This window comes from Hylobates moloch, unplaced genomic scaffold, assembly GCF_009828535.3.
Source record: "Hylobates moloch isolate HMO894 unplaced genomic scaffold, HMol_V3 SCAFFOLD_12, whole genome shotgun sequence".
Taxonomy (NCBI): Eukaryota; Metazoa; Chordata; class Mammalia; order Primates; family Hylobatidae; genus Hylobates; species Hylobates moloch.
The window spans coordinates 61,963,958-61,989,601 of NW_026652287.1; the positions used below are offsets into that span (position 1 = coordinate 61,963,958).

Sequence of the window (25,644 nt, forward strand, 5' to 3'; positions counted from 1 at the left end):
CCTTTGGGGATTTCCCCCACGGCCTCTCAAAACAAGAAGGAAGTCTGAGTTAAAAATGGAAAATGGAGAGAATGTCAAAGGAATGCAGGGTTGTTGATTCCTAGTGGTGCCTGCCTGAATATTAGATGCAAATAAGTGCTAACAAGTACAGTTGGGAAAGCTAATGGAAAAACCATCCTTCCCAGGAGGATCGCGGCACACACATGCACAGGGTTGCTGAGATGGCTTGGCTCGCTCCACTCACTGGTCACGGCAAAGCCTGTATAGATGCATCCCAGGGAAATAAAGCCTGTGTAGACTTGTTCCATGGAAATACTCATGGTCCAGAGCCCCCTTTCCAGCTTTGAGCCTGGGCTCTGGAAATGGGAGCTCCCATTATCTCCCCATTGCAGTTAAGTCTCTCTTTCTCTCTCCGTGTGTGTCTGTGTGTGTGTGTGCGTGCGTGCACATGTGTGTGTGCGTGCATTTGCCCTCTGGAGTGTTCATGGTACTGAAGAGGTTCTCTTGCCCATCAGGCCTCTGTGGCAAAAGTTGTGTGCTCTGTTCCAGGCCTAACTGCAGACAGGGAGCTCATGGGCAGCTGCCCAGCCAAGCTACGGTCAGGACCTTGGGTGGCAAGAGGGGCTGCAAGTGTGGGGTAAGGGGACCACAGGGACAGGGATGGGGTCATTGCACTGTGAGCTAGTCCAGCAAGTGGCTTTCTGCTTACTCCACTCTCCCCTCTCTTTGTTCCTGCCTTCTCTCCTCCTGCTCTGCTCCAACAGCTTTGGGATGTGGGATGAATAAGGGTTCCACTGCCCTGTTTTTCCTGACACTTGAGTCCCTGGCCCTTACACTCAGCTCCTCCAATCTGCACCTGACTGAGGTGGAGGAGGGTGATTTCAGACACACACACACACACACATACACACACTCCCCTCACACGTGCAGCCAGTGGAGCGTGCCTGGGTCCTAGCGCAGCCCTGGGCCTGGGTCACTCCAAGCCTGAAGTCCTGGAGAGGGAACCCCAGAACAAAGCCTATCCCAGTTTGGAATCATCACACCTGGGCCATTCTCCAGATGCGTGGAGTCCAGCAAAATGGTGGCATTCTTGCATCTCAATTTGCTCACCTGTAATACGGGAGTGATAATGTCTACTCTGTTGCTGCAAGAATTAAAGGAAGACCATGATCTCTTTGTCATGCTTCTATTTGTCTTCTTATCTGTCCTGGTCTATTTTTGGATGCTCTGAGCTTACCTGGGGCATTAAGGAGGCCTCAGGGCCCTGGGGCTGAGGGGCTCCCTGGCCGTCCCCAGGAGTGGCTCTGCTCTCCGCCTGGTGTCCCCCACTCTGGTCAGTCAAGACCCATGGGCCCAGCTCGCTCCCCAATTCCATCACTCACTCTGGGTCAGCTGGTAGGAGTCAGGCCAACCAGCCAGCAGGTACCATTAGAGAGGGGAGAGAAAGGATCTTTCACTTTATTAAAGGCTTCTCTGCAGTTGTTTGAAAATACTGAGTGTCCCTTCAAGACTAACAGGTAGACTGTGTGCACAGTTTCCTCGAGCTCCTGTGAGAAAGCAGTTGCCCTCCTTCCCAAGGCCTGCTTGTCCCCTGCAGGCTGGGGCTGCCTCTTCTCAGGAAGAAGAAGGACCCGAATCCAGGGCCCCGTGTTCCTGTCCCTACTCTGTCCCGGTGCTGTGTGGCCGTGGGCCGGTTCCACCCTCCACGCTGTTTTCCCGAGTGTGTATGAGGAGGGTCGGTTGGCCCCGCTCTCAGGCTGGTGACCCAACAGAAACTTCCAGGATGAAGTCCTGAAGGGAGCGCCTGGATCCCAGGGCACTTTCAGCAGAATCTAGAGCCCCAGGGATTTGGGGATGGATGCGGACACCCGGGCCTGAGGCAGCCCGCGGCCTTGACCGAATTCCACGCGAGCTGAAGCCCAGGGATCTCCCAAAATCTTCCTCAGGATCAATCTTCCGCCTTTCGCCGGCCCTGCGCCCCCGCAGCGTCGGGTCCTCGGCGCGCGCCCCTGCCCCGCTGTGGTCAAGGCCCGCCCCGGTGACGCCTGGTCCTTTTCCCGGGTTGGCGCCGCGTGCGACCCACCGAGGCAGTGGCAGCACTGGCCGCGGTCTGGAGCCTAGCGTCAGGCCGGAGTCCGGCTCTCCTGAACCAGGAGACCGGCGCAGCCCCAGCCACGACCGCTCCCACCCCCGCGGCCGCCGGACCGCGCCCAGCAGCGACTCTTTCTGAGCGCGCGGCCAAAGGGGCCGCGGGAGCTGCAGAGCGCGCGTGGGCGCGGCGCCCGCGAGCCCCCGGGAGGGCCGAGTGCATCGCTGGAGCGATCCCCGCCCGGCCCGGCCACCGCCGTAGCCGCCACCACGGCGGGGCGGGGCACGGGCCGGGGGCGGGGCGCCGGGCGGGCGCGGCGCTATTTCCAGCCTCGCCGGAGGCTTCGCTCTCACTTCGCTGGGAGCCTTCCCGGCGCGCAAGCCGGATCCGGCAGTGCTGCGTGGAGAAGACAGGACAAGGCGGCGGCGGCAGCAGGAGGTGGGGGACCGATCGCGCCGGAGGCCGAAGAGGAACGCCGCACCGCACCCTCCCGCTCTCCGCGCGCTCCGGCTGCTGGCCCCACGCTGCTCGCCCACAGATCGCACCGGGTTCCGCTTGGAGCGGGAGGAGGCACCAGGCCCGAGCTGGGGCGGAGGTCCTGTCCGCCGCCTGCGCGCCCCAAGCAGAGGATCCGCCGCGGAGAACTGCGCCCGGACTGGAGGCGCCCGCGGCCTCGGGTGCGTCCGCGCGCCAGGTAAGTGTCTGCGCCCCTGCCCCACCCCTGTTCCCGCCCTGCGCAGTCTCCTGGCCTGCAGAGACGCCAGGAAGGGGTCCCAAGCGGGCCCCGGACTGCACCGCGCGCCATCCCCGCCACCGCACGCGGATGGGAGTCCGAAGCTGCGGGCGAAGGTGGGGCGCGCGGAGCTCGGGTCTGGTTGCACTTTGGGGACCGGCCCCGGTAGCGGGAACTTTAATTAGACTTTCTCTCCTTGGATCTCACTTGCTGCCGCGCTTCTGTGAACTGCCGTCCCTCGGGCCCTCTCGGTCCCTGCGGACTCCCGCTCCGCCTCCCGGCCGTGGGTGCTGCCCGCGGGGAGGCGGCGTCGGGCGCCTAGCAGCGAGCGCCGAGGGCCAGGCAAGAGCGCTCCGGGCGCTGGGGCTTCCTGGCGCGCTCGGAGCCGGAACTCCGGACGGGTTGCGGCGGGCAGGGACTATGGGGGAAGTTTAAGTGGCCTTGGCTTCCTACCCAGCGGCTCCGTCGCGCGCGTCCCCAACCCGCGACTCTCCAGGGCACCGGCCTGTGAGTGCTGGAGGCGAGTGTGCGTGCGTCAGCGATGGTGTGAAGGTGTGTGCGTGCGTGTGTCGGGAGTGCGGGAGTCGGAGCCTGGGGCGGCTCCAGAGGGCGGGGAAAGGATCCGTTTGGCCGCGGGACCGAGCCGAGCTCTGGCGGCGGCTGCAACTCCCGCTACCGCCTCTGCAGACCCGCTCTGGCCTCGCTGGAGGCCGGCCGGGCCAGGAGGGCGATTGCGGGTTTTGGCAGTGCCCGATACTGGGGTTTGGGTCTGAGGTGACCCTGATTCCTTCTCCAGTGGGGGACTCCCGCCGCCCTAACTTTCGCGTACATCTTGTCTCCAGGCCCGCGACCCCGACCCAGAGTTGAAGCGGCTGCGGCGCCCTCGGCTGTGGGCGCTGCTGCCCGGCTGGCTGTTTTAACCGAGAAGTAGGCGCCGATCCTGGGGCTCTCTGTCCTGCAGTCGACTCTGCGTCCCTGGGCCACTCCCGCTGGCTCAAGAGCCGTGATCAGCTCCGTTAAGGGGAACGGGCGTCCCGGCCCCTCTCCATCTGCTTGGCGCGATCTGGCGCAGTAGCAGAGCACGTGGGAGAGGCGTTGGGTGCAGGGGAGGTAGTAGGGGCTTTGGAGTGGATGGTGGAGAGGGGCGGGGAACAGAGGGGTAAGAGGCAGATCAACCCCCTTTTATTTCCCACCGCCGCCCACGGGGCCCAGGAGCTACAATACCAAGCCCACTTTCCTGGGTAACCTTTCTCTTCTGAGTTCACCTTGACCCTTGCCTGCCTGTGGGGAAGTCTTTTCCTAAGTCCTGCCCTAGGACAGGGCACCCGCTGGAGCAGGTGTGGCACAGCCCTTAACGTTTTCCAGCTGTCATGACCTTTCCTGCCCACCCTGTGCCCTGTCCCAAAGGCAAGGCAGACAGGCCACAGGAAGGACACTCATCCCAGCAGGAGATCCTCTTTTAATTTTAATCAGGACACCCCAAGCACAGAAGACAGCGTGGAAGTTCATTCAGGAGCCTTCAGCAGACTGGCCTCTGTGAGGTGACCCACGGGAGGAATAACATTGGAACCCCGAAGAGAGGGACCTCTTGAGGGTCTGAATGTTGGTTCCAGTGGGATTGGCTGATAATTATCCAATAGCATTTGAACACAGAAAACCTCAAAGCCGGAACCTGACCCATTGCCTGGCCCAGTCGCCCTGGGACACATAAACAGTGCAGCTCATTTATTTACTTATTTATTTATTAACCTGGAATCAGACTCGGCAAGAGTGAATTATGTTTCCCGGGTATTGATTTTTAAAAAGACCCCAAATTAAAAAGTCAAGGCTTTCTTAAAGCAAGGTCAAGGATTAATTATTTATCGAGAGGCATCCATCAGGCAGCGTGGGGGCTCATTTATAAATTGCCTGAGCAGGCAAAATGAGCATCTTTTGATTTTCCTTGGCTCCAGTTGGGAGAGAGGAGAGCAGGCTCGTCTGACCTCCTGGGCTTGGTAGAACATTCCCCTCGGACTGTAACCGACGACAGAGGATGCTTTGTAACTCAGCCTGCTGTTAGAGATGCCTTTTTAATCTTGTAGCCAGAATATCACTTGGGAAATTTCATGCATATTTGCTGTGTTTCCATAATGAACATTTACTGATTACAGGGTATCCAGGGAATTTCATTTTTTAAACATTTATTCAAATCTCTGTTTATGTAAGCTAATAAGTCTGGGAAAGTTCAGAAACTACTTTTTTGCCATATGGTTGTCGAGAAAGTGTACCTGGTGGGCTACTCTCAGAATTTGCCTTCAGTTCTCTTAAAAAGGGGAGAGTCAGATTTGCCTGATTGGAAACCTCGTGCAGCCTGCTCCCCTGCTCTGAGCTCTGAGTTCCTGCCAGAGGCAGCCTGATAGGCTTTTTGTGGTTTTGCTGATGGAAGAGAGGAAGGGGAGCTTTGATCATTGCTGATGCGTCTGGCTGGAGAAATTTGTAGTGAGTGCGGCTGTGCTTGTAGGGTCTGATGGGGAAGGTGTGGCCCAAGCTGAGGTCCCTGCCTGATGTCCCCATCTCCTGCCTGCTGCCTGGCCTGGAGTCTGAGATTCCTGTCTTAGCCACATCTGCTGCTTTGCAGCTTGGAAAAACCTCCCTCCCTGATTTACTGGTGCGTGGCAGCCACACTGGAGAAACATGGGGCAGCACCTGTGAGCAGGAAAGAGGACACAGGACTATGGCAGCTTTTTTTTTTTTTTTTTTTTTTTTTTTTTGAGATAAAGTTTCACTTGTTGCCCAAGCTGGAGTGCAATGTTGCAATCTTGGTTCACCACAAGCTCCGCCTCCTGGGTTCAAGCGATTCTCCTGCCTCAGCCTCCCGAGTAGCTGGGATTACAGGCATGCGCCACCACACCCGGCTAATTTTGTATTTTAGTAGAGACAGGGTTTCACCATGTTGGCCAGGATGGTCTCGATCTCCTGACCTCGTGATCCGCCCACCTTGGCCTCCCAGAGTGTTGGGATTAGAGGTGTGAGCCACCGCGCCCGGCACATTTGCTCTTTAATGAGCAACCGTGGCAATTAGAGCCAATAAACACCACGTGGAATGAGTGGCCAGCCTTTCAGCTAACCAGAAAGTGACGAGTTATAAACAGGAGATTTATATAGTGCTGGCCCAAGGAGATCAATGTGACCCAGCAGTGGCACAGCAAAAAAATGAAATAAATAAGTAAATACGTTTTTAAAAAATTGGCCAGGCGCGGTGGCTCACGCCTGTAATCCCAGCACTTTGGGAGGCCGAGGTGGGTGGATCACTTGAGGTCAGGAGTTTGAGACCAGCCTGACCTACATGGTGAAACCCAGTCTCTACTAAAAGACAAAAATTAGCCGGGCATGGTGGTGCTCACCTGTAGCCCCAGCTACTCAGGAGGCTGAGGCAGGAGAATCACTTGAACCTGGGAGGCAGAAGTTACAGTGAGCCAAGATCATACCCCTGCACTCCAGCCTAGGCGACAGAGTGAGACTGTGTCTCAAAAATAAAAAAAAAAATTTTTTTTTTAAATTGAGGTTGGTGCCTGGATGTAGATATGGCATCAGTGTCCTGCAACCTCAGCAAGTTGGCTGGGCATGAGCAGTCTGCATGGTGACAGCATGGTGACAGTAGGCTCTTTGGTGCTGTCTTTGGCGCCATATTCAGGGCTCATCTGACTCCAGAGCGGCTGTGTTCCCTCCGGAGGAAACCCACGGACCCAGACAACCCGGGGACAGAGCTGCATTAGCTCAGGTGCCAGAGGATGCGGCAGACGCCATCTCATTTCTTATCAGCTGGAGGATGTGTGACCCTGTGGTCAGTAAATCAGCGTGGCAAATCGTGAGGCTTACAAATTGGTCATTGAAAAAAGTTGCGACTTTTACCCCGTATAAAACTACCTGTCATTTGTGATGTGGTGTTCTAGCCTGCACTGGCTGGATTCATTCCTGGGCCCTTAGAAACTCAGCAATGCAGCCTGGGCCACCGAGAGATTGGGGAAGCCTCCGTGCAGGTGGGTTGACACCAAGAAGCAGCCCTGGCCCCATTGCCAAAGCCACCTTTCAGGAAGTCAGAGAGTATCTGTGCAATAATTTGGATGTTTGTCTCCTGTGACTGTTACCTTGAAATGTGATCCCCAGTGTTAGAGGTGGGGCGTGGTGGGAGGTAGGTCATGGGGGTGGACCCTTTATGAATAGATTAATGCTGTTGTGAGGCAGGGAGTGAGTTCTTGCTCTGTAAGTTCCCACGAGAGCTGGTTGTTAAAAAGAGCCTAGCACCTACCCCCCCACCTCTGTGATCTTGGCATACACCGGCTCCTCTTCCCCTTCCATTTTAAGTAGAAGGGCACGAGGCCCTCACCAGATGCAAATGCGGGTGCCATGCTTCTTGTACAGCCTGCAGAATTGTGAGCCAAATAAGTCTCTTTTTTTTCCTTTTTTTTTTTTTTCTTTTTAGAGACAGAGTCTCGCTGTATTGCCCAGGCTGGAGTACAGTGGTGCTATCATAACTCACTGCAGCCTTGAACTTCCAGGCTCAAACAATCCTCCTGCCTTAGCCTCTTGAGTAGCTGGGACTACAGATGCACACCACCATGTCTGTTAATTTTTAATTTTTTTTTGTAGAGATGGGGTCTCCCTATGTTGTCCAAGCTCATCTTGAACTTCTTGCCTCAAGCAATCCTTCTGCCTCAGTCTCCAAAAGTGCTGGGATCGCAGATGTGAGCCAGCATGCCTGTCCTCTTTTTTTGGGGGGTGGGGGGCGGGGGGACAGAGTCTTGCTCTGCTACCCAGGCTAGAGCGTGTAGTGGTGTGATCTCAGTTCACTGCAACCTCTGCCTCCCAGGTTCAAGCAGTCCTCCCACCTCAGCCTCCCAAGTAGCTAGGATTACAGGCATGCACCACCATGCCTAGCTAATTTTTTTTTTTTTTTTTGTATTTTTAGTAGAGATGGGGTTTCACCATGTTGGCCTGGCTGGTCTTGAACTCCTGACCTCAAGTGATCTGCCCATCTCGGGCTCCCAAAATGCTGGGTTTATAGGCGTGAGCCAGTGCGCCCGACCCTTTTTCTTTATATATTACCTAGCCTTAGGGATTCCTTTACAGCAACAGAAATGGACTAAGACAGTCCGTATGCAGGCCTGGGTCTGGGGGCAGCAGACACAGCTGTCCTCCCAGGTTGGTGGCCTGGGTCTTACATCCGCACTCCGCACATAGAACACCATACATTTCTGGGAAATAGTATTTCTTGGTGCTGGTGACTGAGGGCAAGATGCCCTTTCCCTGCCAAGTCATGGCCAGTGTTGGCCCTGATGAGTGACATTTATTTGAACTAAATTAGAATCATCAACATTGAAACCTGGAGCCAAATGATTCTCAGTCCCACACTCCTGGTGCCAGGCCCGTTGTCACTGTCCCTCACCCTGCCCCTGAATGTTTATGGAGCAGGTATTAGGTGTCTTGCACTGTACCAGGCCCTGGGGACATGAGGTGAGCAAAGCTAAGGGTGGTCCCTGCCCTTGTGAGTTTATAGAGGGTAGGATGGAGACCCTCCTCATTTATTCCTCATTCACTAATTCGTTTTCTGCCAGAAAAAGACATTAATAAAAAGAATGACTAATGTGTGATTCTAGGCTGTGATAAGGATATAAAGAATATAAGGAAATAAACACCCAGGTGCTATGAGACCTACCAAAGAGCAATCTGACCTGCACTGAGAGGTTAGGAGGACTTCTCGGAGGAGGTGGCCCTTCAGCTGAGGTCTGAAGGAGGAGTGGGAACTAAGCAGGGTTGGGGGGTAGTGTGGGAGGAAAGGATGGAGAGAGAGAATCCAGCATGCCAGGCAGGCACAGGCGAGAGCATGCAAAGGGCTTCCTGTGGAAGGAATGTGTGAGAGGGCGTGAGGAGCACCATCCAGGAGCTGTGGGAAGGCCCATGTGGCCAGCAGAGTGAAGAAGCAGGTGACATGTGGCTGGAGACCCATCTGTGTAGGGTCTTCACAACCAGGGAGGGATTTGGGACTTTATCCTATGAACTGCTGCAGAGTAGGAAGGCCAGTGAGGATGGAGCTGCAGGAATCTTGGAGAAAGACCACTGTGGCCTTAAATAGGAGTGAATGGGCTTCCCCTCAGACATTGGTCTGGTCCATCAGGCTCTGTCTCCCGGAGCTGGGGTGGTTGAGCCTAATGTGCAAAGGAGTCTGTCTACACTGGTTGAAACCAGTGTGTGATGTAGGCAGAGCATCTACGCTGGTTGAAACTAGTGGGTGGTGTAGGCGGTGCATCTACTCTGGTTGAGCTAGTGCACAAAGCAGGCAGTGTAACACTGGTTGAGCCCCTAGTTCATGATGCAGGCCATCTGTTTATACCGGTAGATCTCGGCACACCATTCATGCCATCTGTCTACACTGGTTGAACCAGTGCATTCTGCAAGTCATTCTGTCTAAACTGATACCCAACTGGATTAGGTGTGGGAGGGGATGTGGTAAGGAGTGGTCAGGATGGTTACCCGTGGGACGCTATTGGGAGTTGTCTACTCCCTGCGACAGGGCCACCCCCTGGAGTGCTAAGCACCTGTCCACTCTGGCTGGGTCACATCCTCCTAGGACTGGGTGGCCAGGCTGCTGATTGTGTGGCCCCACTGCGCTCTGAGCCCTTGGTTCTTCCACTGCCTTCCTCTCCTGTCTGCTCACCATTCAGCCCTACCACGTCCAGGGCACTCGGCAAGTAACAGCCCAGTGCCCATGGCTCCGTGGTGGGGACAAGCTGCTCGACGGCCAGACCCATGGTCCTGGCCCAACTTTTGCCTCCAGACTCATTGAGGATGGGCTTCCACTGGGGGAATGGAGCTGACCACCCACTGTGGCTCGGATGCCCACTTCCCTCTGGAGCTGAGTGCTGGCCAGTGGTGGTCTCCATGTGCGTTTCATCCACTTAGCTTCCTGGACCCCTAGAGTTCCTTCACCTGCCACCCGCTTGATGTAAACTGGCAGCTGGCTGGCACCTGCCCCAGAAAGAATCCTCTCTTATACCTTTTCTTGCTCTCAGCCCTCTCTCCTTTTCCTGCTTCCCAAGGGAGCCAGTCTCTACCTGCTGCACCCTCTGTGAGTGGCTCTGCCCAAGGCTGGGAGCTCCGCAGTGCCCTCTGATGTTGGTGAATTTCCTGTGGCTGTCTGCAGCGCAGGTCAGGCCCAGGGTTCCCTGCAGACATTGGCCCGATCTACCAGGCTCTGTCCTCCAGAGCTGGGGAGCGGGGAAGCACGTCTGTGAGTCACCCAGTTTCCCGTTGTGCCCACGCTGCTGGCTGCAGGCCTTGAGCTGAGTGGCCGCCGAGTGGCAGGCAACAGCCCAGGTTGCTGTCACCTTGTCCTCACTGCCTGGGCCTGAGCCAGCTCCTCCCTGACTGGGCCAGACTCGGGGACAGGAGGGAAGACAGCCAAGCAGAGGATGCTAGGAGCTACACATTACTCCTTGGTCCCCTAGGCCCCCTCCCAGGGCTGATTCCTTGCCCAGAGGGCGGCCTCTCCAGATAAGCCTTCCTGGGCTGGCTTGGCCACTCCATTCTGTCTGTTGCCTTCACCACCGTGGACCCCTGGACATGCCCAGATGCTTATCAGTGGGAAACTGACACGGGAGAGCCCCTCTGTCAGCAGCCCCTAGCCCGGGCACAGACTGACTCACGCTTGGCAGACAAGTCATCCCCACCTTCAAGGCTGCCTCTTTTGGGGGCTGACTCATCTCTTTGGACAAGACTCATCGGCCTAGGCTTGCAGCACTGAGACCCTCCTCCAGCCTTGAGCTGCAGGAGCTTTGCTTCCTATGCCGCATCCAGGCACCCAGAAAACACTGACCCTGACCTGCTATGTGCAGAGCCTTGTACACCTGGCCCTGGAGAAGTTGAGCAAAAACAAGCAGGTTACAGTGTTGGTGAAGATGCTGCTCTTTCTGGTTGTTGGCATGGAGAAGGTACTGAGCGATTGTTGTGGGCAGGCGGAGTGCATTAAACTGTGCAGTCTGTCTACTTTAGCATAGCCAGCGCGTGGGGAAGGCAGTCTGTCTACACTGGCTGGGCCAGTGTGTGGTGCAGGCAGTCTGTCTACACTGGTGGGGTCAGTGCATGGGGCAGGCAGTCCGTCTACACTGACAGAGCCAGCACGTGGGTCAGGCAGTCTGTCTACACTGGTGGGGCAGGCAGTCTAACTGATGAAGCCAGCGCATGGGTCAGGCAGTCTATCTACACTGGCTAAGCCAGAGTGTGGGGCAGGCAGTCTGTCTACACTTGGTTGAGTCTAGGGCATGAGCACTAGAACATTCCATGTTGTCTGTGCTTGCCCCACTCTCTGTGGGGTCTTTGCACAAGGTTCAGAGCTCTCAAACTCTGTAGATTCAGTGGCTTTTCCTGTGGCTGAGCTCAGCCCCGGTCTGGGCTTCCCCTCAGATGTTGGCCAGGTCCATCAGGCTCTGTCTCCCAGAGCTGGGGTGGTCGAGCCCAGTGTGCAATGCAGTCTGTCTACACTGGTTGGAATCGGTATGTAATATAGGCAGGCTGTCTACACTGATTGAGCCAGTGCACAAAGCCGGCGCTGTCTATGCTGGTTGGGCTCAGCATGTGATTCAGCAATCTGCCCACACAGGTTGAGCCGGGGGGTGATGCGGCCAGCCTCTCTCTGGCTTGCTGAGGCCAGAGCTCTTGGTTCTTTCTGACACCTTCCCTTTTTCCTATGTGATTCTTTCTCCCGGGAATATTCTTCCTTACACCTCCTATAGACATCTGGGTCTGATTTGATTCTGACTTCCAAAGACTCAGCTTTCGTGTGTCTGTTTGAATCTCCTTGGCAGCGGCTGACATGGGCTGGGAGTGGCACCAGGATCGCACCTGGATTTCCCCTCCCTGTTGCTGCGCCTGGGGCTGGGCCTGCTGCTGGTGCAGAGGCTACCTGCTGTCAGTGGTCATCACTACCTCGCCATCCCTCGCGACAGCCACTCACACGCCTTTTTCTCACAAAAGTCATTTAGCGAGGATTACCACCTTGGTGTGCGTGGTAAATTGCATTTCTCCTGGTTGGGGCCATCTTGCTGTTTCCTGCTTAGATTTAGGGCCTCATGAGGTTTGGCCTCATCTGCAAATTTAATTTCATGACCATTCATCCCTGTGAAAGCACAATCTATGCCTATTATTTCACTCTTCTTGATTCCCTCTTCCACGAGTTAATGTGTCAGCGCACAGCCATGGCAACCACTCTCCGCCCTCCCTCCGCCCCAGGCAGCCACCTCTAGGTTGCGGCTGAAGCTGGGACCTGGAGTCAGACCACCTGGGTTCAATCCTAGCCTTACCACTTGGTCACTGTGTGGGCTAGGGACCCAGTTTCCTCATCCACAAAACGGGGTTAACAAGAGAATCCACCTCCTAGAGCTGTTGTGCCTAAGAGCCCACAATCAGTGGCAGCTGCTACTGCTATTATTACTATTATTATTACTACTCCCGTTTTATCTTGGGTGTCAGGAAGCATATTGGTCAAGGGCCTTGCCTGGTGATGTGACAGAGGCTTAGGGGGCAGGCAGCCCCACTGGCCAGTGTCCTCTCAAGTTCTGCTTTTTCTTTGCTTGTCTCCCTCTTTTTTTTTTTTTTTTCCAGACAGGGTCTCCCTCTGTCACCCAGGCTGGAGTGCAGTGGTGCAATCTCAGCTCACAGCAACCTCCATCCCCAGGCTCAAGTAATCCTCCCAGATCAACCACCCGAGTAGCTGGAACTACAAGCTCCCTTTGCCATGCCCGGCTATTTTTGTTTGTTTGTTTGGTATTTTTAGTAGAGAAAAGGTTTTGTCATGTTGCCTAGTCTAGTCTTGAACTCCTGAGCTCAAGCCATCCACCTGCCTCGGCCTCCCAAAGTGCTGGGATTATAGGCGTGAGCTGCCGCACCCAGCCAAATTGTTTTTTTCTAAGCAGTTTGCTAATGATGTCTTCTTGTCCTGCATGCACCATTGTACATATTTAAGCCTTTTATTCCAAGTGTAGTACACATACAGAAAAGCGAACAGATCCTACGTATACAACGCAGTGAATGTCTGCAAACTGAGCATGCTGTGTACCCAGCACTGGAGCAGGGATCAGAACATGATCAGGATCCCAGAACCCCCCTTGACCTCTTCCAGTCATTCCCCTCCACCACAGAAAACTGCTCCCCTTCTAACGATATGGATTGGTTTTCCGTGTGTGTGTGTGTGTGTGTGTGTGTGTGTGTGTGTGTGTGTGTGTGTTGTGTGTGTGTGTGTGTGTGTGTGTGTGTGTGTGTGTGTGTGTGTGTTTGAGATACAGTCTCACTCTATTGCCCAGGCTGAAGTGTAGTGGTGCAATCTCGGCTCACTGCAACCTCCGCCTCCTGGGTTAAAGTGATCCTCCTGCCTCAGCCTCCCGAGTAGCTGGGACTACAGGTGCAAGCCACCACACCCGGCTAATTTTTGTATTTTTAGTAGAGACAGGGTTTCACCATGTTGGCCAGGCTGGTCTTGAACTCCTGATCTCAGGTGATCCATGCACCTCGGTCTCCCAAAGTGCTGGCATTACAGGCATTAGCCACTGCACCTGGCCCCTTGTTTTTAAACTTAATAGAAATGGAATCATGCAGTATGTATGCTCCCGTGTCTGGGTCAGCATCTGGTTTCTGAGATTCATCCATGTTGTTTTGAGTTGTTGTTATTTGTTCCTTCCTCTTTGTACAGGATTCCATCATGTGGGTAGACCCTAATTTATTTGTCCGGTCTCTTGTTGATTGACGTTTGGGTTAGAGTTTTTGGCTTTTATGGACAGTATTGCTATGGATATTCTTGTGTGTGTCTCTTGGTGATATGTACACATTTTTTCCTTTTTTAGAGACAGGGTCTTGCTCTGTCATCTAGGCCAGAGTGCAGTGGCGCAATCACAGCTCACTGCAGCCTTGAACTCCTGGGCTCAAGCCAGCCTCCCGCCTCAGCCTCCCAAGTAGCTGGGACCGCAGGTGTGCACCACCACACCAGCTAATTTTTTTTTTATTTTTGTAGAGATGGGGGTCTCACTTTGTTGCCCAGGCTGGTCCTGAACTCCTGAGCTCAAGTGATTCTCCTGCCTTGGCCTCCCAAAGTGTTGGGATTACAGGTGTGCATCATCATGTCCAGTTCCTGCACATTCCTGATGTACTTGGAGAATTGCTGGGCCCCAGGGTGCAGGTACTGTCGAACAGTTTACTTTTTCGTGTGTGTGTGTGTGTGTGTGTGTGTGTGTGTGTGTTTAAGACAAGATCTCACTCTGTTGCCTGGGCTGTAGGGTAGTGACGTGATCATGGCTCACTGCAGCCTCGACCTCCCACGTTCAGGTGATCCTCCTGCTTCAGCCTCCCAAGTAACTGGGACCACAGGCGTGCACCACCACCACTCCCAGCTTTTTTTTTGGTATTTTTTGTAGAGACAGGGTTTCCCCATGTTGTCCAGGCTGGTCTCGAACTCCTGGGCTTAAGCGATCCTCCCACCTTGGGCCTCCCAAAGTCCTGGGATTACAGGTGTGAGCCACCACTCCCGACTCCATGCTGGACTGTTTTCTAAAGGGATCGTACTGATGTTTCCACCTCCTCACCAGTTATGCATGAGTGTTCCATACGTAACTCTCCCACTCCACGTCCTGTCCAACATTTGGCATTGTGAGTCTTTCCCATTTTAGCCATTCTATGAGTATGCAGAGGTATCACACCGTGGTTTTAATTTTATTTCTCAGATGACGAATGCAGTTCATTTTTTTACCAAGGATATTTTGGACCTGGAAACATTATTCAACAAATTTGAAAATTTCCTTTCGTCCCCAAATTGTAGAACTCACTTCCATCCCCACATTGTGGAAATGTCTGGCGGTGCTTCTGATTTCTTCTGGGCGGGTTTGAATCTCCCAGGCTGGAAGCCAAGGGATGGAGTAGACAGGAGTTTCTATGGATGAGTCTGGGGAACTGGCCACCTGCCTCAGAATCACGTGGGTTGCTGGTCAGAGATGCAGATGCTGGACCCTGGCCCAGCCCCGGACTCATCAGACAGCCCTTGACCCATTGGTCCCTCTAGGGCTGTTTTTTTTTTTCCTTGTCACGAGACGAAAAAAAAAAAAAGCATGGATGCTGCCCTGTCTGTCATGTCCACGGCTGTGTCACAATGCCCAGAATAGTCTTGTACAGGGCAGGCCTGCCGGGGTGAAGGGTTTCCCATTGGTGTCTCCATCCTCTCTCACCCTAGCTGACTTGGCAGGGACTCGTTAGTCAACTGGGCTGCCGTGGTGAGGGCTCTGGAAGGTGGTTTCTCGCTCCTTGGGGGGTGTCCCATGTCTGAATGACCTCCTCCTTCTCCAAAGCCAACTTCCAACAGAGCTGCAGCCGTGCTCCCAGCAGCCTTGCTCACCCCCAGTCCTCTAGGCACTGGCCATTTGAGAGCATCCTTGGGCAGCCTCCTCCCTGATGATGCATCTGTTATTGGGTCCCTCTGGAGAAGCCTAGGAGCCCCCGATACCCCTAAAAGAACAGCACTCCAGGCCGGGCGCGGTGGCTCACGCCTATAATCCCAGCACTTTGGGAGCCCGAGGTGGGCGGATCACGAGGTCAGGAGATCAAGACCATCCTGGCTAACATGATGAAACCCCGTCTCTACGAAAAATACAAAAAATTAGCCGGGCATGGTGGTGGGCACCTGTAGTCCCAGTTACTCGAGAGGCTGAGGCAGGAGAATGGCGTGAACCCTGGAGGCAGAGCTTGCAGTGAGCCGAGATCGTACCACTGCACTCCAGCCTGGGCGACAGAGCGAGACTCCGTCTCAAAAAAAAAAAAAAGAACAGCACTCCATCCCTGCACCATGCGGCCTCCTGAGCTTTTCCAGCACCATCTTTTCATAGATGATGTGCCCTTGGTCAAACTAAGGCAGAAGGGCCACGCCTGTCATTGGCTGCTCCGCTCCTGCTCCTCAGCGTTTTCATGAAGACCGTGGTAAAGCCTAGTTTCTTTGGGTGTGGCTTGCCCCTCCCTCCTCAAGTCTAGCAGAGCTACTGGGAAAGCAGGATGGCCTGGGGGAGGAGAGCTCTGGGTCAGACCCTTTGAGTGGTTTTGAGACCCAGTCATTGCCTCAGTTGGAGGGAGGCAGTTTCATATACACAACCCCGACTTAGCCAGCAGGGAGGGAGGGCAAGGGATTCTGGCTGGGATTACTCCTGTAATGCCGCTCTTTGGGAGGCCCAGGCCGGAGGATCTCTTGAGCCCAGAAGTTGGAGGCTGCAGTGAGTTATGATGGCACCTCCTCCACAGAGGAGGGAGGCCCAGGCTAGGCCTCAAAGATGGGTGGGGGGGGGTGACAACACCCCATGGACCTCTCAGCCTGAGCTCCGTCCCTGAGGGCCAGCAGTGGAAAAAATGCGGGCTTAGTTCCCCAGAGATATTGCGGTCCAGTTGACCCAACACACAAGGGCATAAGGCGATGGTCACGGTTCACTGGAGGGCTATGGAAGTCTTCTTGGAGGAGGCGAGCTGGGGATTGCTTATCTCAAAGGCCAGGGGTGAGAACTTTATCCTGGTACAGTGGAAATTCTCTCCAAGCTTTGGGACTATGGGGCATGGACAGTGTGAGCCAACTACCGTTTGCTTTAAAATAGGGCAAAAATGAATCTATGGCACACATTGTTTATGCGATGTGGAGGCGGTCGCGTAAAGATGGAAGAGCTAAAAGCAGTTTGGGAAAAACACTTTTTTTTTTTTGGTGGGAAGACAGATTAGAGAGGTTTATGCTTTTCTGTGATAACTAATATGAAAGGTTTATCAAAGTTAAAAAAAAAAAAAAAAGAAACCTCTTGACACTTTCTCCAAAATTGATTTGAAGACTTGACAGATTTGAGGAATCATTCAGTAACGTTTTACGGGTCGATGCTAATTTAATGCAGCAGACCTGTGCATCGCGCCAATTTACTGCCAAACCAACATTAAGCACGGACCTCTCGCGCAAGGTTTATAGGCAGACAGCTCATAAAGATGCATGCTTGACAAGTATTCTGCTTCTCTTAGGATGTGGAATATGAAGTGTTTATCAAAAACCACCTAAATCGCCCCTGCCTTGACTCGTAAACAATCTGGCAGCTTCAGGCTTGGGTCCTTTGCAGTATTTCACGTCTCACCACTACGGGTCCTGGTATGTGCGTGAGTGCGTGAGTCTTTGTCTCCAGAAGCCACAGTTAGAGGTAGAAGTGTTACAGGAAAGGGGTCCCGATCCAGACCCCAAGAGAGGGTTGTTGGATCTCGCACAAGAAAAAATTCGGGCAAGTACATACAGTAAAGTGAAAGCAAGTTTATTAAGAAAGTAGTCCGGGCGCAGTGGCTGACGCCTGTAATCCCAGCATTTTGAGAGGCCAAGGCGGGCGGATCACCTGAGCTCAGGAGTTCGAGACGAGCCTGGCTAACATGGTGAAACCCCGTCTCTACTAAAAATACAAAAATTAGCTGGGCATGGTGGCTGGCGCCTATAATCCCAGCTACTGAGGAGGCTGAGGCAGGAGAATCGCTTGAACCTGGGAAGGGAAGGTTGCAGTGAGCCGAGATCGCACCATTGCACTCCAGCCTGGGCAATAAGAGCGAAACTCAGTCTCAAAAAAAAAAAAAAGAAGAAAGAAAGTAAAGGAATAAAAGAATGGCTACTCCATAGACAGAGCAGCCCCAACCACTGCTGGTTGCCCATTTTTATGGTTATTTCTTGATGATACGCAAAACAAGGGATGGATTGTTCATGCCTCTCCTTTTTAGACCATATAGGGTAACTTCCTGATGTTGCCGTGGCGTTTGTAAACTGTCATGGTGCTTGTGGGATTGTAGCTGTGAGGTCGACCAGAGGTCAATCTCATCACCATCTTGGTTTTGGTGGCTTTTGGCTGGCTTCTTTCCTGCAACCTGTTTCATCAGCAAGGTCTTTATGACCTGTATTTTGTGCCGACCTCCTATCTCGTCCTGTGACTTAGAATGCCTTAGCCATCTGGGAATGCAGCCCAGTAGGTTTCAGCCTCATTTTACCCAGCCCCTATTCAACATGGAGTTGCTCTGGCTCACACGCCTCTGTCAGAAGGATCCCTGTGGAGTGTGAGATGCCTAAAGAAAGGTTCACTTTCTTTTTTTTTTTTTTGAGACGGAGTCTCGCTCTGTCACCCAGGCTGGAGTGCAGTGGCACGATCTCAGCTCACTGCAAGCTCCGCCTCCGGGGTTCACGCCATTCTCCTGCCTCAGCCTTCCCAGCAGCTGGGACTACAGTCGCACGCTGCCACGCCCGGCAAATTTTTTGTATTGTTAGTAGAGACGATGTTTCATGTTTCACCGTGTTAGCCAGGATGGTCTCAATCTCCTGACCTTGTGATCCGCCTGCCTCGGCCTCCCAAAGTGCTGGGATTACAGGCGTGAGCCACCACGCCCGGTGAAAAGTTCACTTTCGACTGGGCACAGTGGCTCACGCCTGTAATCGCAGCTCTTTGGGAGGCCCAGGCGGGATGATCGCTTGAGTCCATAAGTTCGAGGCTGCAGTGAGCTATAATGGCACCACCGGACTCCAGCCTGAGCAAGACCTTGTCTCTTACCAAAAAGAAAAAAGAAAAAAAAGAAAGAAAGGTCCCAAAATGTAGGATCTGAAGCAGCATGCCCTCTCTTCCAGGAGGTCTCAAACATCCCCTTCCTAACAGATTCTCCAAGGCTGCCCTAAAAGGAAATAAAGGCTGCGCCCAAATGAGATCTTTGGCCCCAAGGAGATAGATTTCTTGCTCTCATGTTTGTTTCCTGGGCGACTGTGTGATGGATCTTCCCTGCATAGCTCTCTCTATCCAAATACGCTGTCAGAGCCTCACCAATTTCAGGAGATCACTCGAGCTTTGTTTTGCTGGTCGGAAAGTGTTTAACAATAAAAATTATCAAAACTCCTGTCTTTCACCACCGAACACCACCGCTGATGTTTTCCTCAAAGGAGAAGTGGACTTGTGTGGCGTTATTCTACTGTATCTGCGGCTCCAGCCCCTCCAGCCTCCTCCCATGGCAGTGTTAATTACCCAAGCTTAAACGAGGAAGGTTGCAGGTGGGGGCGAAGCGCGCAGACTGCTGTCAGCACAAAGCCTCGTGGGTTTTCGCAAGGGGAAATTTGATCTCGGGCAAATGTCAAGGCATTTTTGAAATCTGTGTTATGATATCAGCTCATTGCCAGTGTAGGACTTCATCTGGATTTCATAAATATTGTATGGGACTCCCTCATCGCCACCTTGGCCGGCCAGAGTGCACAACAGCCACCCCTCAGCACACACATGCTCTCCATAGCAATTGCAATCTATCGCTGAGTTGTCATGAAAAGCCAATTGGTGGTATTTCAATCACAATGTTCTCGTAACCAATTCTATTCAAATTCCAGCGGAAAGGGAGTTAAGGCTTCATCCTGCTGCTGGGAGAATGATATGCTAAATGTAGCTTCCTGGGGCCCTGGCAGCCAGCCAGGGCTTTGTAATTTATAGTTCACCTTCGTGGTTCTCCAAGTGACCTTGGAACCTGCATGCTGGTGGATTTTTTAGGTTCACGCGTTGTCCTCCATCTCCTGGTGAGATTGCTCCCCAAGTGAGCACTCCCTGGTCCATCAGGCAAGAGCTTGAGGGAGAGGATGTGGATGGGGGGGCACCCAGAGAATGCATGGCTGGGGATCAGAAGATTTCTCGTTGCTGCTGACCTTTCTCCTAAAATTGCTGTCAGCCAGGAAATAGTCAAATATTGTGCTTAAAGGTGGCTTGCAGGTGACAGGAGCCTCTCTCCAGCCCCAGCACACAGCAGGTGATCCTGACAGAAAAAAAAAGAGGAGGTACAATATGCAATTACATTCATCAGCTATTTTTGGCTGAGGAATAAACAAAATGGCCCAAACTGCTGCCGTTAGAGATTCTAGCAGGGGAGTGGCATGTAGAAGAGATTAATGTACAATTAAAACCCGTGTACGGGTAAATTACAGGGTGACAGCTATCTAATGCAAACACCGCAGACGTGTAATTAAGAGGAGTTACAGCACTTGAGAATGAATTTGCTGAGGGAAGTGCTAGGGTGCTGTCTGGAGCCCAGGGGCAGGGGCATGGCACGGGGATGGTGTGGGGGCTGCAGAGGTGGCGAGGAGGAGCCCCTCAGCATCGGGGCAGCCTTGTAACCATAACAGGTCCATTGCCTGATGCACGCAGCAAGTCAACGTGCTAAGATGCCAGGTTGTGGCAGAGAAAGAGGATTAATCGTAAGGGCATGGAACGAGGAGATGGCAGGGAACCTCAAATCCATCTCTCTGGGGAAGGTGGGGTTAGGATTTGTAAGTTTTGGAGTAGGTGAAGTGTGGAGATCGTTGATGGGTGGAAGAGTGCAGGGTAAAGTCTTGGGACCAGGAGAGGAAGAAGCTGTGTTCTCAGGCTGATCCCCATCCTCTGTAGGGGGTCCTCAAACTGTTGGGGGCAATTTGGGGTCTTTTCAACATCTTAAGTGAACAAAAACCTTATGATTCTAAAATCAGGGGTCCTGTCTATAGGGACAATGGAGAAGCAAATCAATTTTTTTTTTTTTTTTTTTTTTTGAGACGGAGTCTCACTCTTCTCCCAGACTGGAGCGCAGTGGCGCGATCTCGGCTTACTGCAACCTCCACCTCCCAGGTTCAAGTGATTCCCCGGCCTCAGCCTCCCAAGTAGCTGGGACTACAGGCATGTGCCACCATGCCTGGCTAATTTTTTTTTGTATTTTTAGTAGAGACAGGGTTTCACCATGCTGGCCAGGCTAGTCTCGAACTCCTGACCTCGTGATCCACCCACCTTGGCTTCCCAAAGTGCTGGAATTATAGGCGTAAGCCACTGTGCCCAGCAAAGCAAATCAATTCTTACACCATTTTATGACCCTAATGTCAGAAATCTTACCTATAGGAGCAATGGGGGTGACCACGGCCAGGATCTAGCACCACGTGACTCCTTGCCACAAGGAACTGGGCCAGAGTGCGGCCTGATTAATGCTTAATTATAACTATATTTCTGTCCAGAACCTAGAGTGCAATTCTTGCTAACCCTATGGGTACGGTTTCAATCTGGGATGTGGTGGAAGCCGTGGTTCCTTTGGGTGGCTCAGCCCACCTCTCCAGGTCTGTCCGTTCCTGTTCCAAGCCTCCAGCCCTTTCTGGAGCTGCCGTGGTCTCCCCGACCTCTCACTCACCTTTGGCTCTGTGGCCTTGAGAGCCCATGGATGTCTTTTATGTTTTTAATTTCTCCTGCTTTGTCAGCTTTCTAAGGAATATGTTACATTATGTGGAAGTTGGATGCTAACAAGATTTGTATGAATAAATTAGACTCTTAACTTTTTTATGTTATTACAAAATTGAAATGGACTCTAATGACAGTCAGAATTAATATTCTGTTGCCAATAAATGCCGGGGATGTGACTGAATCTTCAGCGCACTCTCCTCTTGCATCTCTGGCCCCTGCTGGGTGGTCTTGCCCAAGAAGGAACCTCCCTCCTCCTTCCAGTGAGGTGGGGTGCTCCACGACGCCTCCCTGCTGGCCCCTGGGTGATGGCCAAGGTGCTGCTCTGCCCAGGTGCGGGGGCTGCTGGGAATATCTGCTGCGGATGCTCCCAGAGGCGACCCGGGATGGGAACTGCCCTGGGCCCCAGGGAGCTCCTTGCCCAAAGTCACACCCCCATCCCACCGCCAGGGACTACTACTGCTGTGGGATCACAAAGGCCCGGCCCCTTGTCTCCATTTGGGACTGCCCTGAAGGTCCCTCCCAGCGCCAGAGCACCTATGGCATGGGCTGAGTCCTCAGCTGAGAGGCACTGCTGTCGGCTTCTCTCTCTGCCTGCTCCTGCCCTCCTCAGCTCCTCGCAGGTAGCTGTCCCGAGAGCCCTCCCCTACAAACCCATCTGCACCGTCCGTCCCAGAGCATCCAGGGAACTCAGCCCAAGATCCTGGCTCTTAGGGACTTACCTGTTCCCAAACCCGTGGTCGGCTGGGTGAGTCCTCTTCTGCCAGGATCAGAGTCCTTGGGGAACAGGATTGCTGTTTCTGCCCTGAGACCTCTTCTTGAGGTCAGGACTGGGGGTTGAGGCACTGACCAGGTTCTCAGTCTCAGCCTAGATCTCCGCCCCACCACCCCCTGGGCAGGGTTCGAGGAGCAGCAGGGTTAAGGGCTCCCCCAGATCTGAGCTGCCACACCTCAGAGTGAGGTGGGCCAGGCTTCCGGCCCTGGATGAGGAGTTTTCTGCAAGGAAACTTCTATCTCCCCAAGGAGCAAGGTGGAACACTGGCTGGGAATTGGTGGTGTATTGGAACTGGTTCCCATAGCTGAAGATGGAAGGGAAGAAGGGGGCTGGTAAAGCAGGGAGAAGGAGCCTCAGACAGCCCAGAAATGAGGGGGTTCTGGACAGCCCAGGGTAGAAAATTTAGCTACCCTTGGAGTCAGGCCTCAGGGCAAGGGAGGGGTATGGTCTGGGATGCCGGGGGCGGTGTGTGGGGAGGGGGGCCTGTTGCTTTGGAAGGGGGCAGTGGGACTCCCACTGTCATCGCAGAAAGGGATGAGGGTTTCCAGGGTGGCCAGGTATTCAAATATTCAAGAACAGAGGTCGATTTTTATGTGAAATCGCTTCCCCTCTGAAGTCTGGAGACTAATTCAGAATTTAAAACCGAAGTCCTACACTGACCAAACCACATGTCTGTATATTACTTTGGCCTCTGGGCCTGAAGAATTTGGAGTCCAGAACTTCACTGACAAGGTGGATGATTTCCACCTGGAGGATGAGGGCCTGGGGCCTAGTATCTTGCCAGAGCCCTGGAAAGGGACAGGAACCACCAAGACCACAGGCCATGGCTGCAGGGCTGTGGGGCTCAGCACCCACTGACTGTGGTCTTTGTTCTGGGATATCCCTGTCTGCTGGGAAGGGGTCAAAGCCCTCACCTCTGGGACTGCAGATGGGTGGGCGACTGGCTGGGCTCTGTGTGCCTCTGGAGTCCGGCCCACTCCCCCAGGACCCCGTGGATGAGTGGGCAGCAGAGGGGGCCTATGGAGGACCCCCCCCCCACTCCACCTCCCACTTTCAAGGAATCTGGCCTCAGCATTCTAGCTTCCACCTTCGTAAGTCTTTTTTTTGTTTCTGAGACAGGGTCTCTGTTGCCCAGGCTGGAGCGCAGTGGCGTGATCTCGGCTCGTTGCAACCTCTGCCTCCTGGGTTCAAGCAATTCTTGTGCCTCAGCCTCCCTAGTAGCTGGGATTACAGATACGCACCACCACACTCGGCTGAGTTTTGTATTTTTAGTGGAGATGGGGTTTCACCATGTTGGCCGGGCTGGTCTTGAACTCCTGACCTCGAGTGAGGGATTACAGGCCTCAGCCTCCCAAAGTGCTGGGATTACAGGCGTGAGCCACTGCGCCCGGCCAGGAGTCTTAAAGATTCCCTGCGGAAATGCCTTTACAAGAGCAAAAAGAAGATTAAAGTCTTACCGTCCTTTGAATCCTCTGGCTCTGGTGTTAGCATACGTTGTCCCAGAGAAGGGGCTATCTTACGACTCTATCGCTTTATAGATGTAAACTCGCACATCATTTTCATTTTATCAAAATGCAATAATCTTTATACCTACCACACATAACCTGTTCAATCACTTTGCATATCATGAATTCTTTTCCATGGTGATGAATCTGTTTCTGTCTTGCTTTTGACACCTACACGGCATCCCTTCCCGTGAATTTATCATAATTTATAGAACCGGTTCCCTGTTGGACATTTTGGGGGTTTTCGTTTTTGTTTTTCAATTTTAAAGCATGTTGACATGAACCTTCTTGCAGTATACCTTTGTGCCATCCCAGCATAAATTCCTAGAAGTGGAATAGTTGTCTCAAAGGGTATGCCCGTCTTTAAAACTTTTAGTACTTCTCAACAAATCACCTTCCAGAAAGACCCAGCGGTGTGTGAATGGGCCTATTTTTTCTCATAATCACAACCGCACTGGGAATCTTCATTTTTTATTTTTTAAATCTGTGTCAATTAGATAGGTTAAAGAGGGGCGTGATTATTGCCTTTTTAACATACATTTTATTTTTACCAAAGTCATGCATGTACATAGCTTAAGAAGGCATAAATAATAAAAAAAGGCTTTTAACAAATCTACCAGTTCTCCGCTCCCTCCCTCCCCAGCTCTCCTGAGCCTGTGTTCTGGAGGCAGCCACCTATGACTCTTCTAGCCATTTCCCCAGCAGGCGCTGCAGTTCTGCCTCCATATTTCTAAATAACACACATATGCCACAGGTGCAGAATGGCCAGCCAGTTGTACCAGCATCATTTATGGAACATTCACTCTTTGCTTGCTGATTTTTAAATGCCACCTTGGCCATTTGCTGAATTCCTGTGTTAACTAGGGCCTCTTCTATACTCTTCTGTTCTAGCCTGACTCTTCTAGTCCCAGCACCCACAATTTTAATTATCGTAGCTTAGGAGCACATTTCTAGTATCTTAGGGGGCAGATCCCCTCTATTATGATTCTTGAGTGATATCACATTTTTATTCTTTTGGATATAGGGCGTCACATTTCAAATAATATCTAGCGAAGATTAGTGTTGGGATAGTGTTTCACTTACACATAAATTTAGGATAAATTGACTCCTTTACTTTATTTATTAATTTTTTATTTTTTGAAATGGAGTCTCGTTCTATCACCCAGGCTGGAGTGCAGTGGCTCGATCTCAGCCCACTGCAACCTCCACCTCCCGGGTTCAAGCCATTCTCCTGTCTCAGCTTCCCGAGTAGCTGGGACTACAGGCACCTGCCACCACACCTGGCTAATTTTTGCATTTTTAGTAGAGATGCAGTTTCACCTGTTGGCCAGGCTAGTCTCGAACTCCTGACCTCAGGTGATCCACCGACCTCAGCCTCTCAAAGTGCTGGGATTACAGGCATGAGCCACTGTGCCCAGCTTTACTGTATTTATTATTATTATACTGGGTCTTCTGAGCTGATCCATGTACTCAACAAATATTTGTGGAGAACAAAGTGTGTGCTGGGTACATGTCAGGTACTGTTCTAGGCACTGGGGGATACAGCAGGAAGTGAAGCAGAGGTGAATCCCAGCCCCCAAGGAGTCAACGTTCTCGTAAGGGCAACAGACAGTGAACACTAATATACTTAAGTATATGATTGCCGGGGGCGATGGCTCATGCCTGTAATTCCAGCACTTTGGGAAGCCGAGGCGGGAGGATCTCTCAAGGCTAGGAGTTTGAGACCAGCCTGGGCAACATAGCAAGACCCTGTCTCTAAAAAAAAAAAAAAAGAAAAAATTTTTAAAAATTAGCCAGGCATGGTGGTGTGCACTTGTAGTCCCAGCAACTTGAGAGTCTGAGGCGGGAGGATCAGTCGAGTCCAGGAGGTAGAGGCTGCAGCGAGCCATGATTGTGCCACTGCACTCTAGCCTGAGCAACGGAGCGAGACCCTGTCTCTAAAAATATAAAAAATAAATGAATTATGTAGTGCTAGAATGTGGCACTTGCTTTGAAAAGCCAAGTAGGCTACGAGGGATTGGAAGTGTGGGGTGAGGGAGGAAGGGAAGGGTCAAGGTCGGCCTCCCTGAGAAGGTGAGATGAGATTAGAGGTTGGGAAGATGTGGACCATACAGATGGTCTAGGCCAGTGGTTCTCAGCCTGGGCGATTGTATTCCCAGGGGAATTTGGCAACAGCTGGAGACATTTTTGATGGTCATGACTCAAGGATGCTCCTGGCATCTGGTGGTTACAGCCCAGGGACACTGCTAAACACTCTACGGTGTATAGGA

General features: G+C 52.8%; 1 protein-coding gene across 1 annotated transcript in view; it reads left to right on the top strand.

The window, feature by feature from the left end:
• Nucleotides 1-2,440: 2,440 nt before the first annotated feature.
• The window catches only part of CHST8 (carbohydrate sulfotransferase 8), a 144,479-nt gene continuing 121,275 nt past the window's right edge, over nucleotides 2,441-25,644 (top strand). Inside the window, exon 1 of the mRNA XM_032170397.1 lies at nucleotides 2,441-2,783. The gene's annotated coding sequence lies outside the window, so the exon portion shown is untranslated. The remainder of the gene's footprint in view (nucleotides 2,784-25,644) is intronic.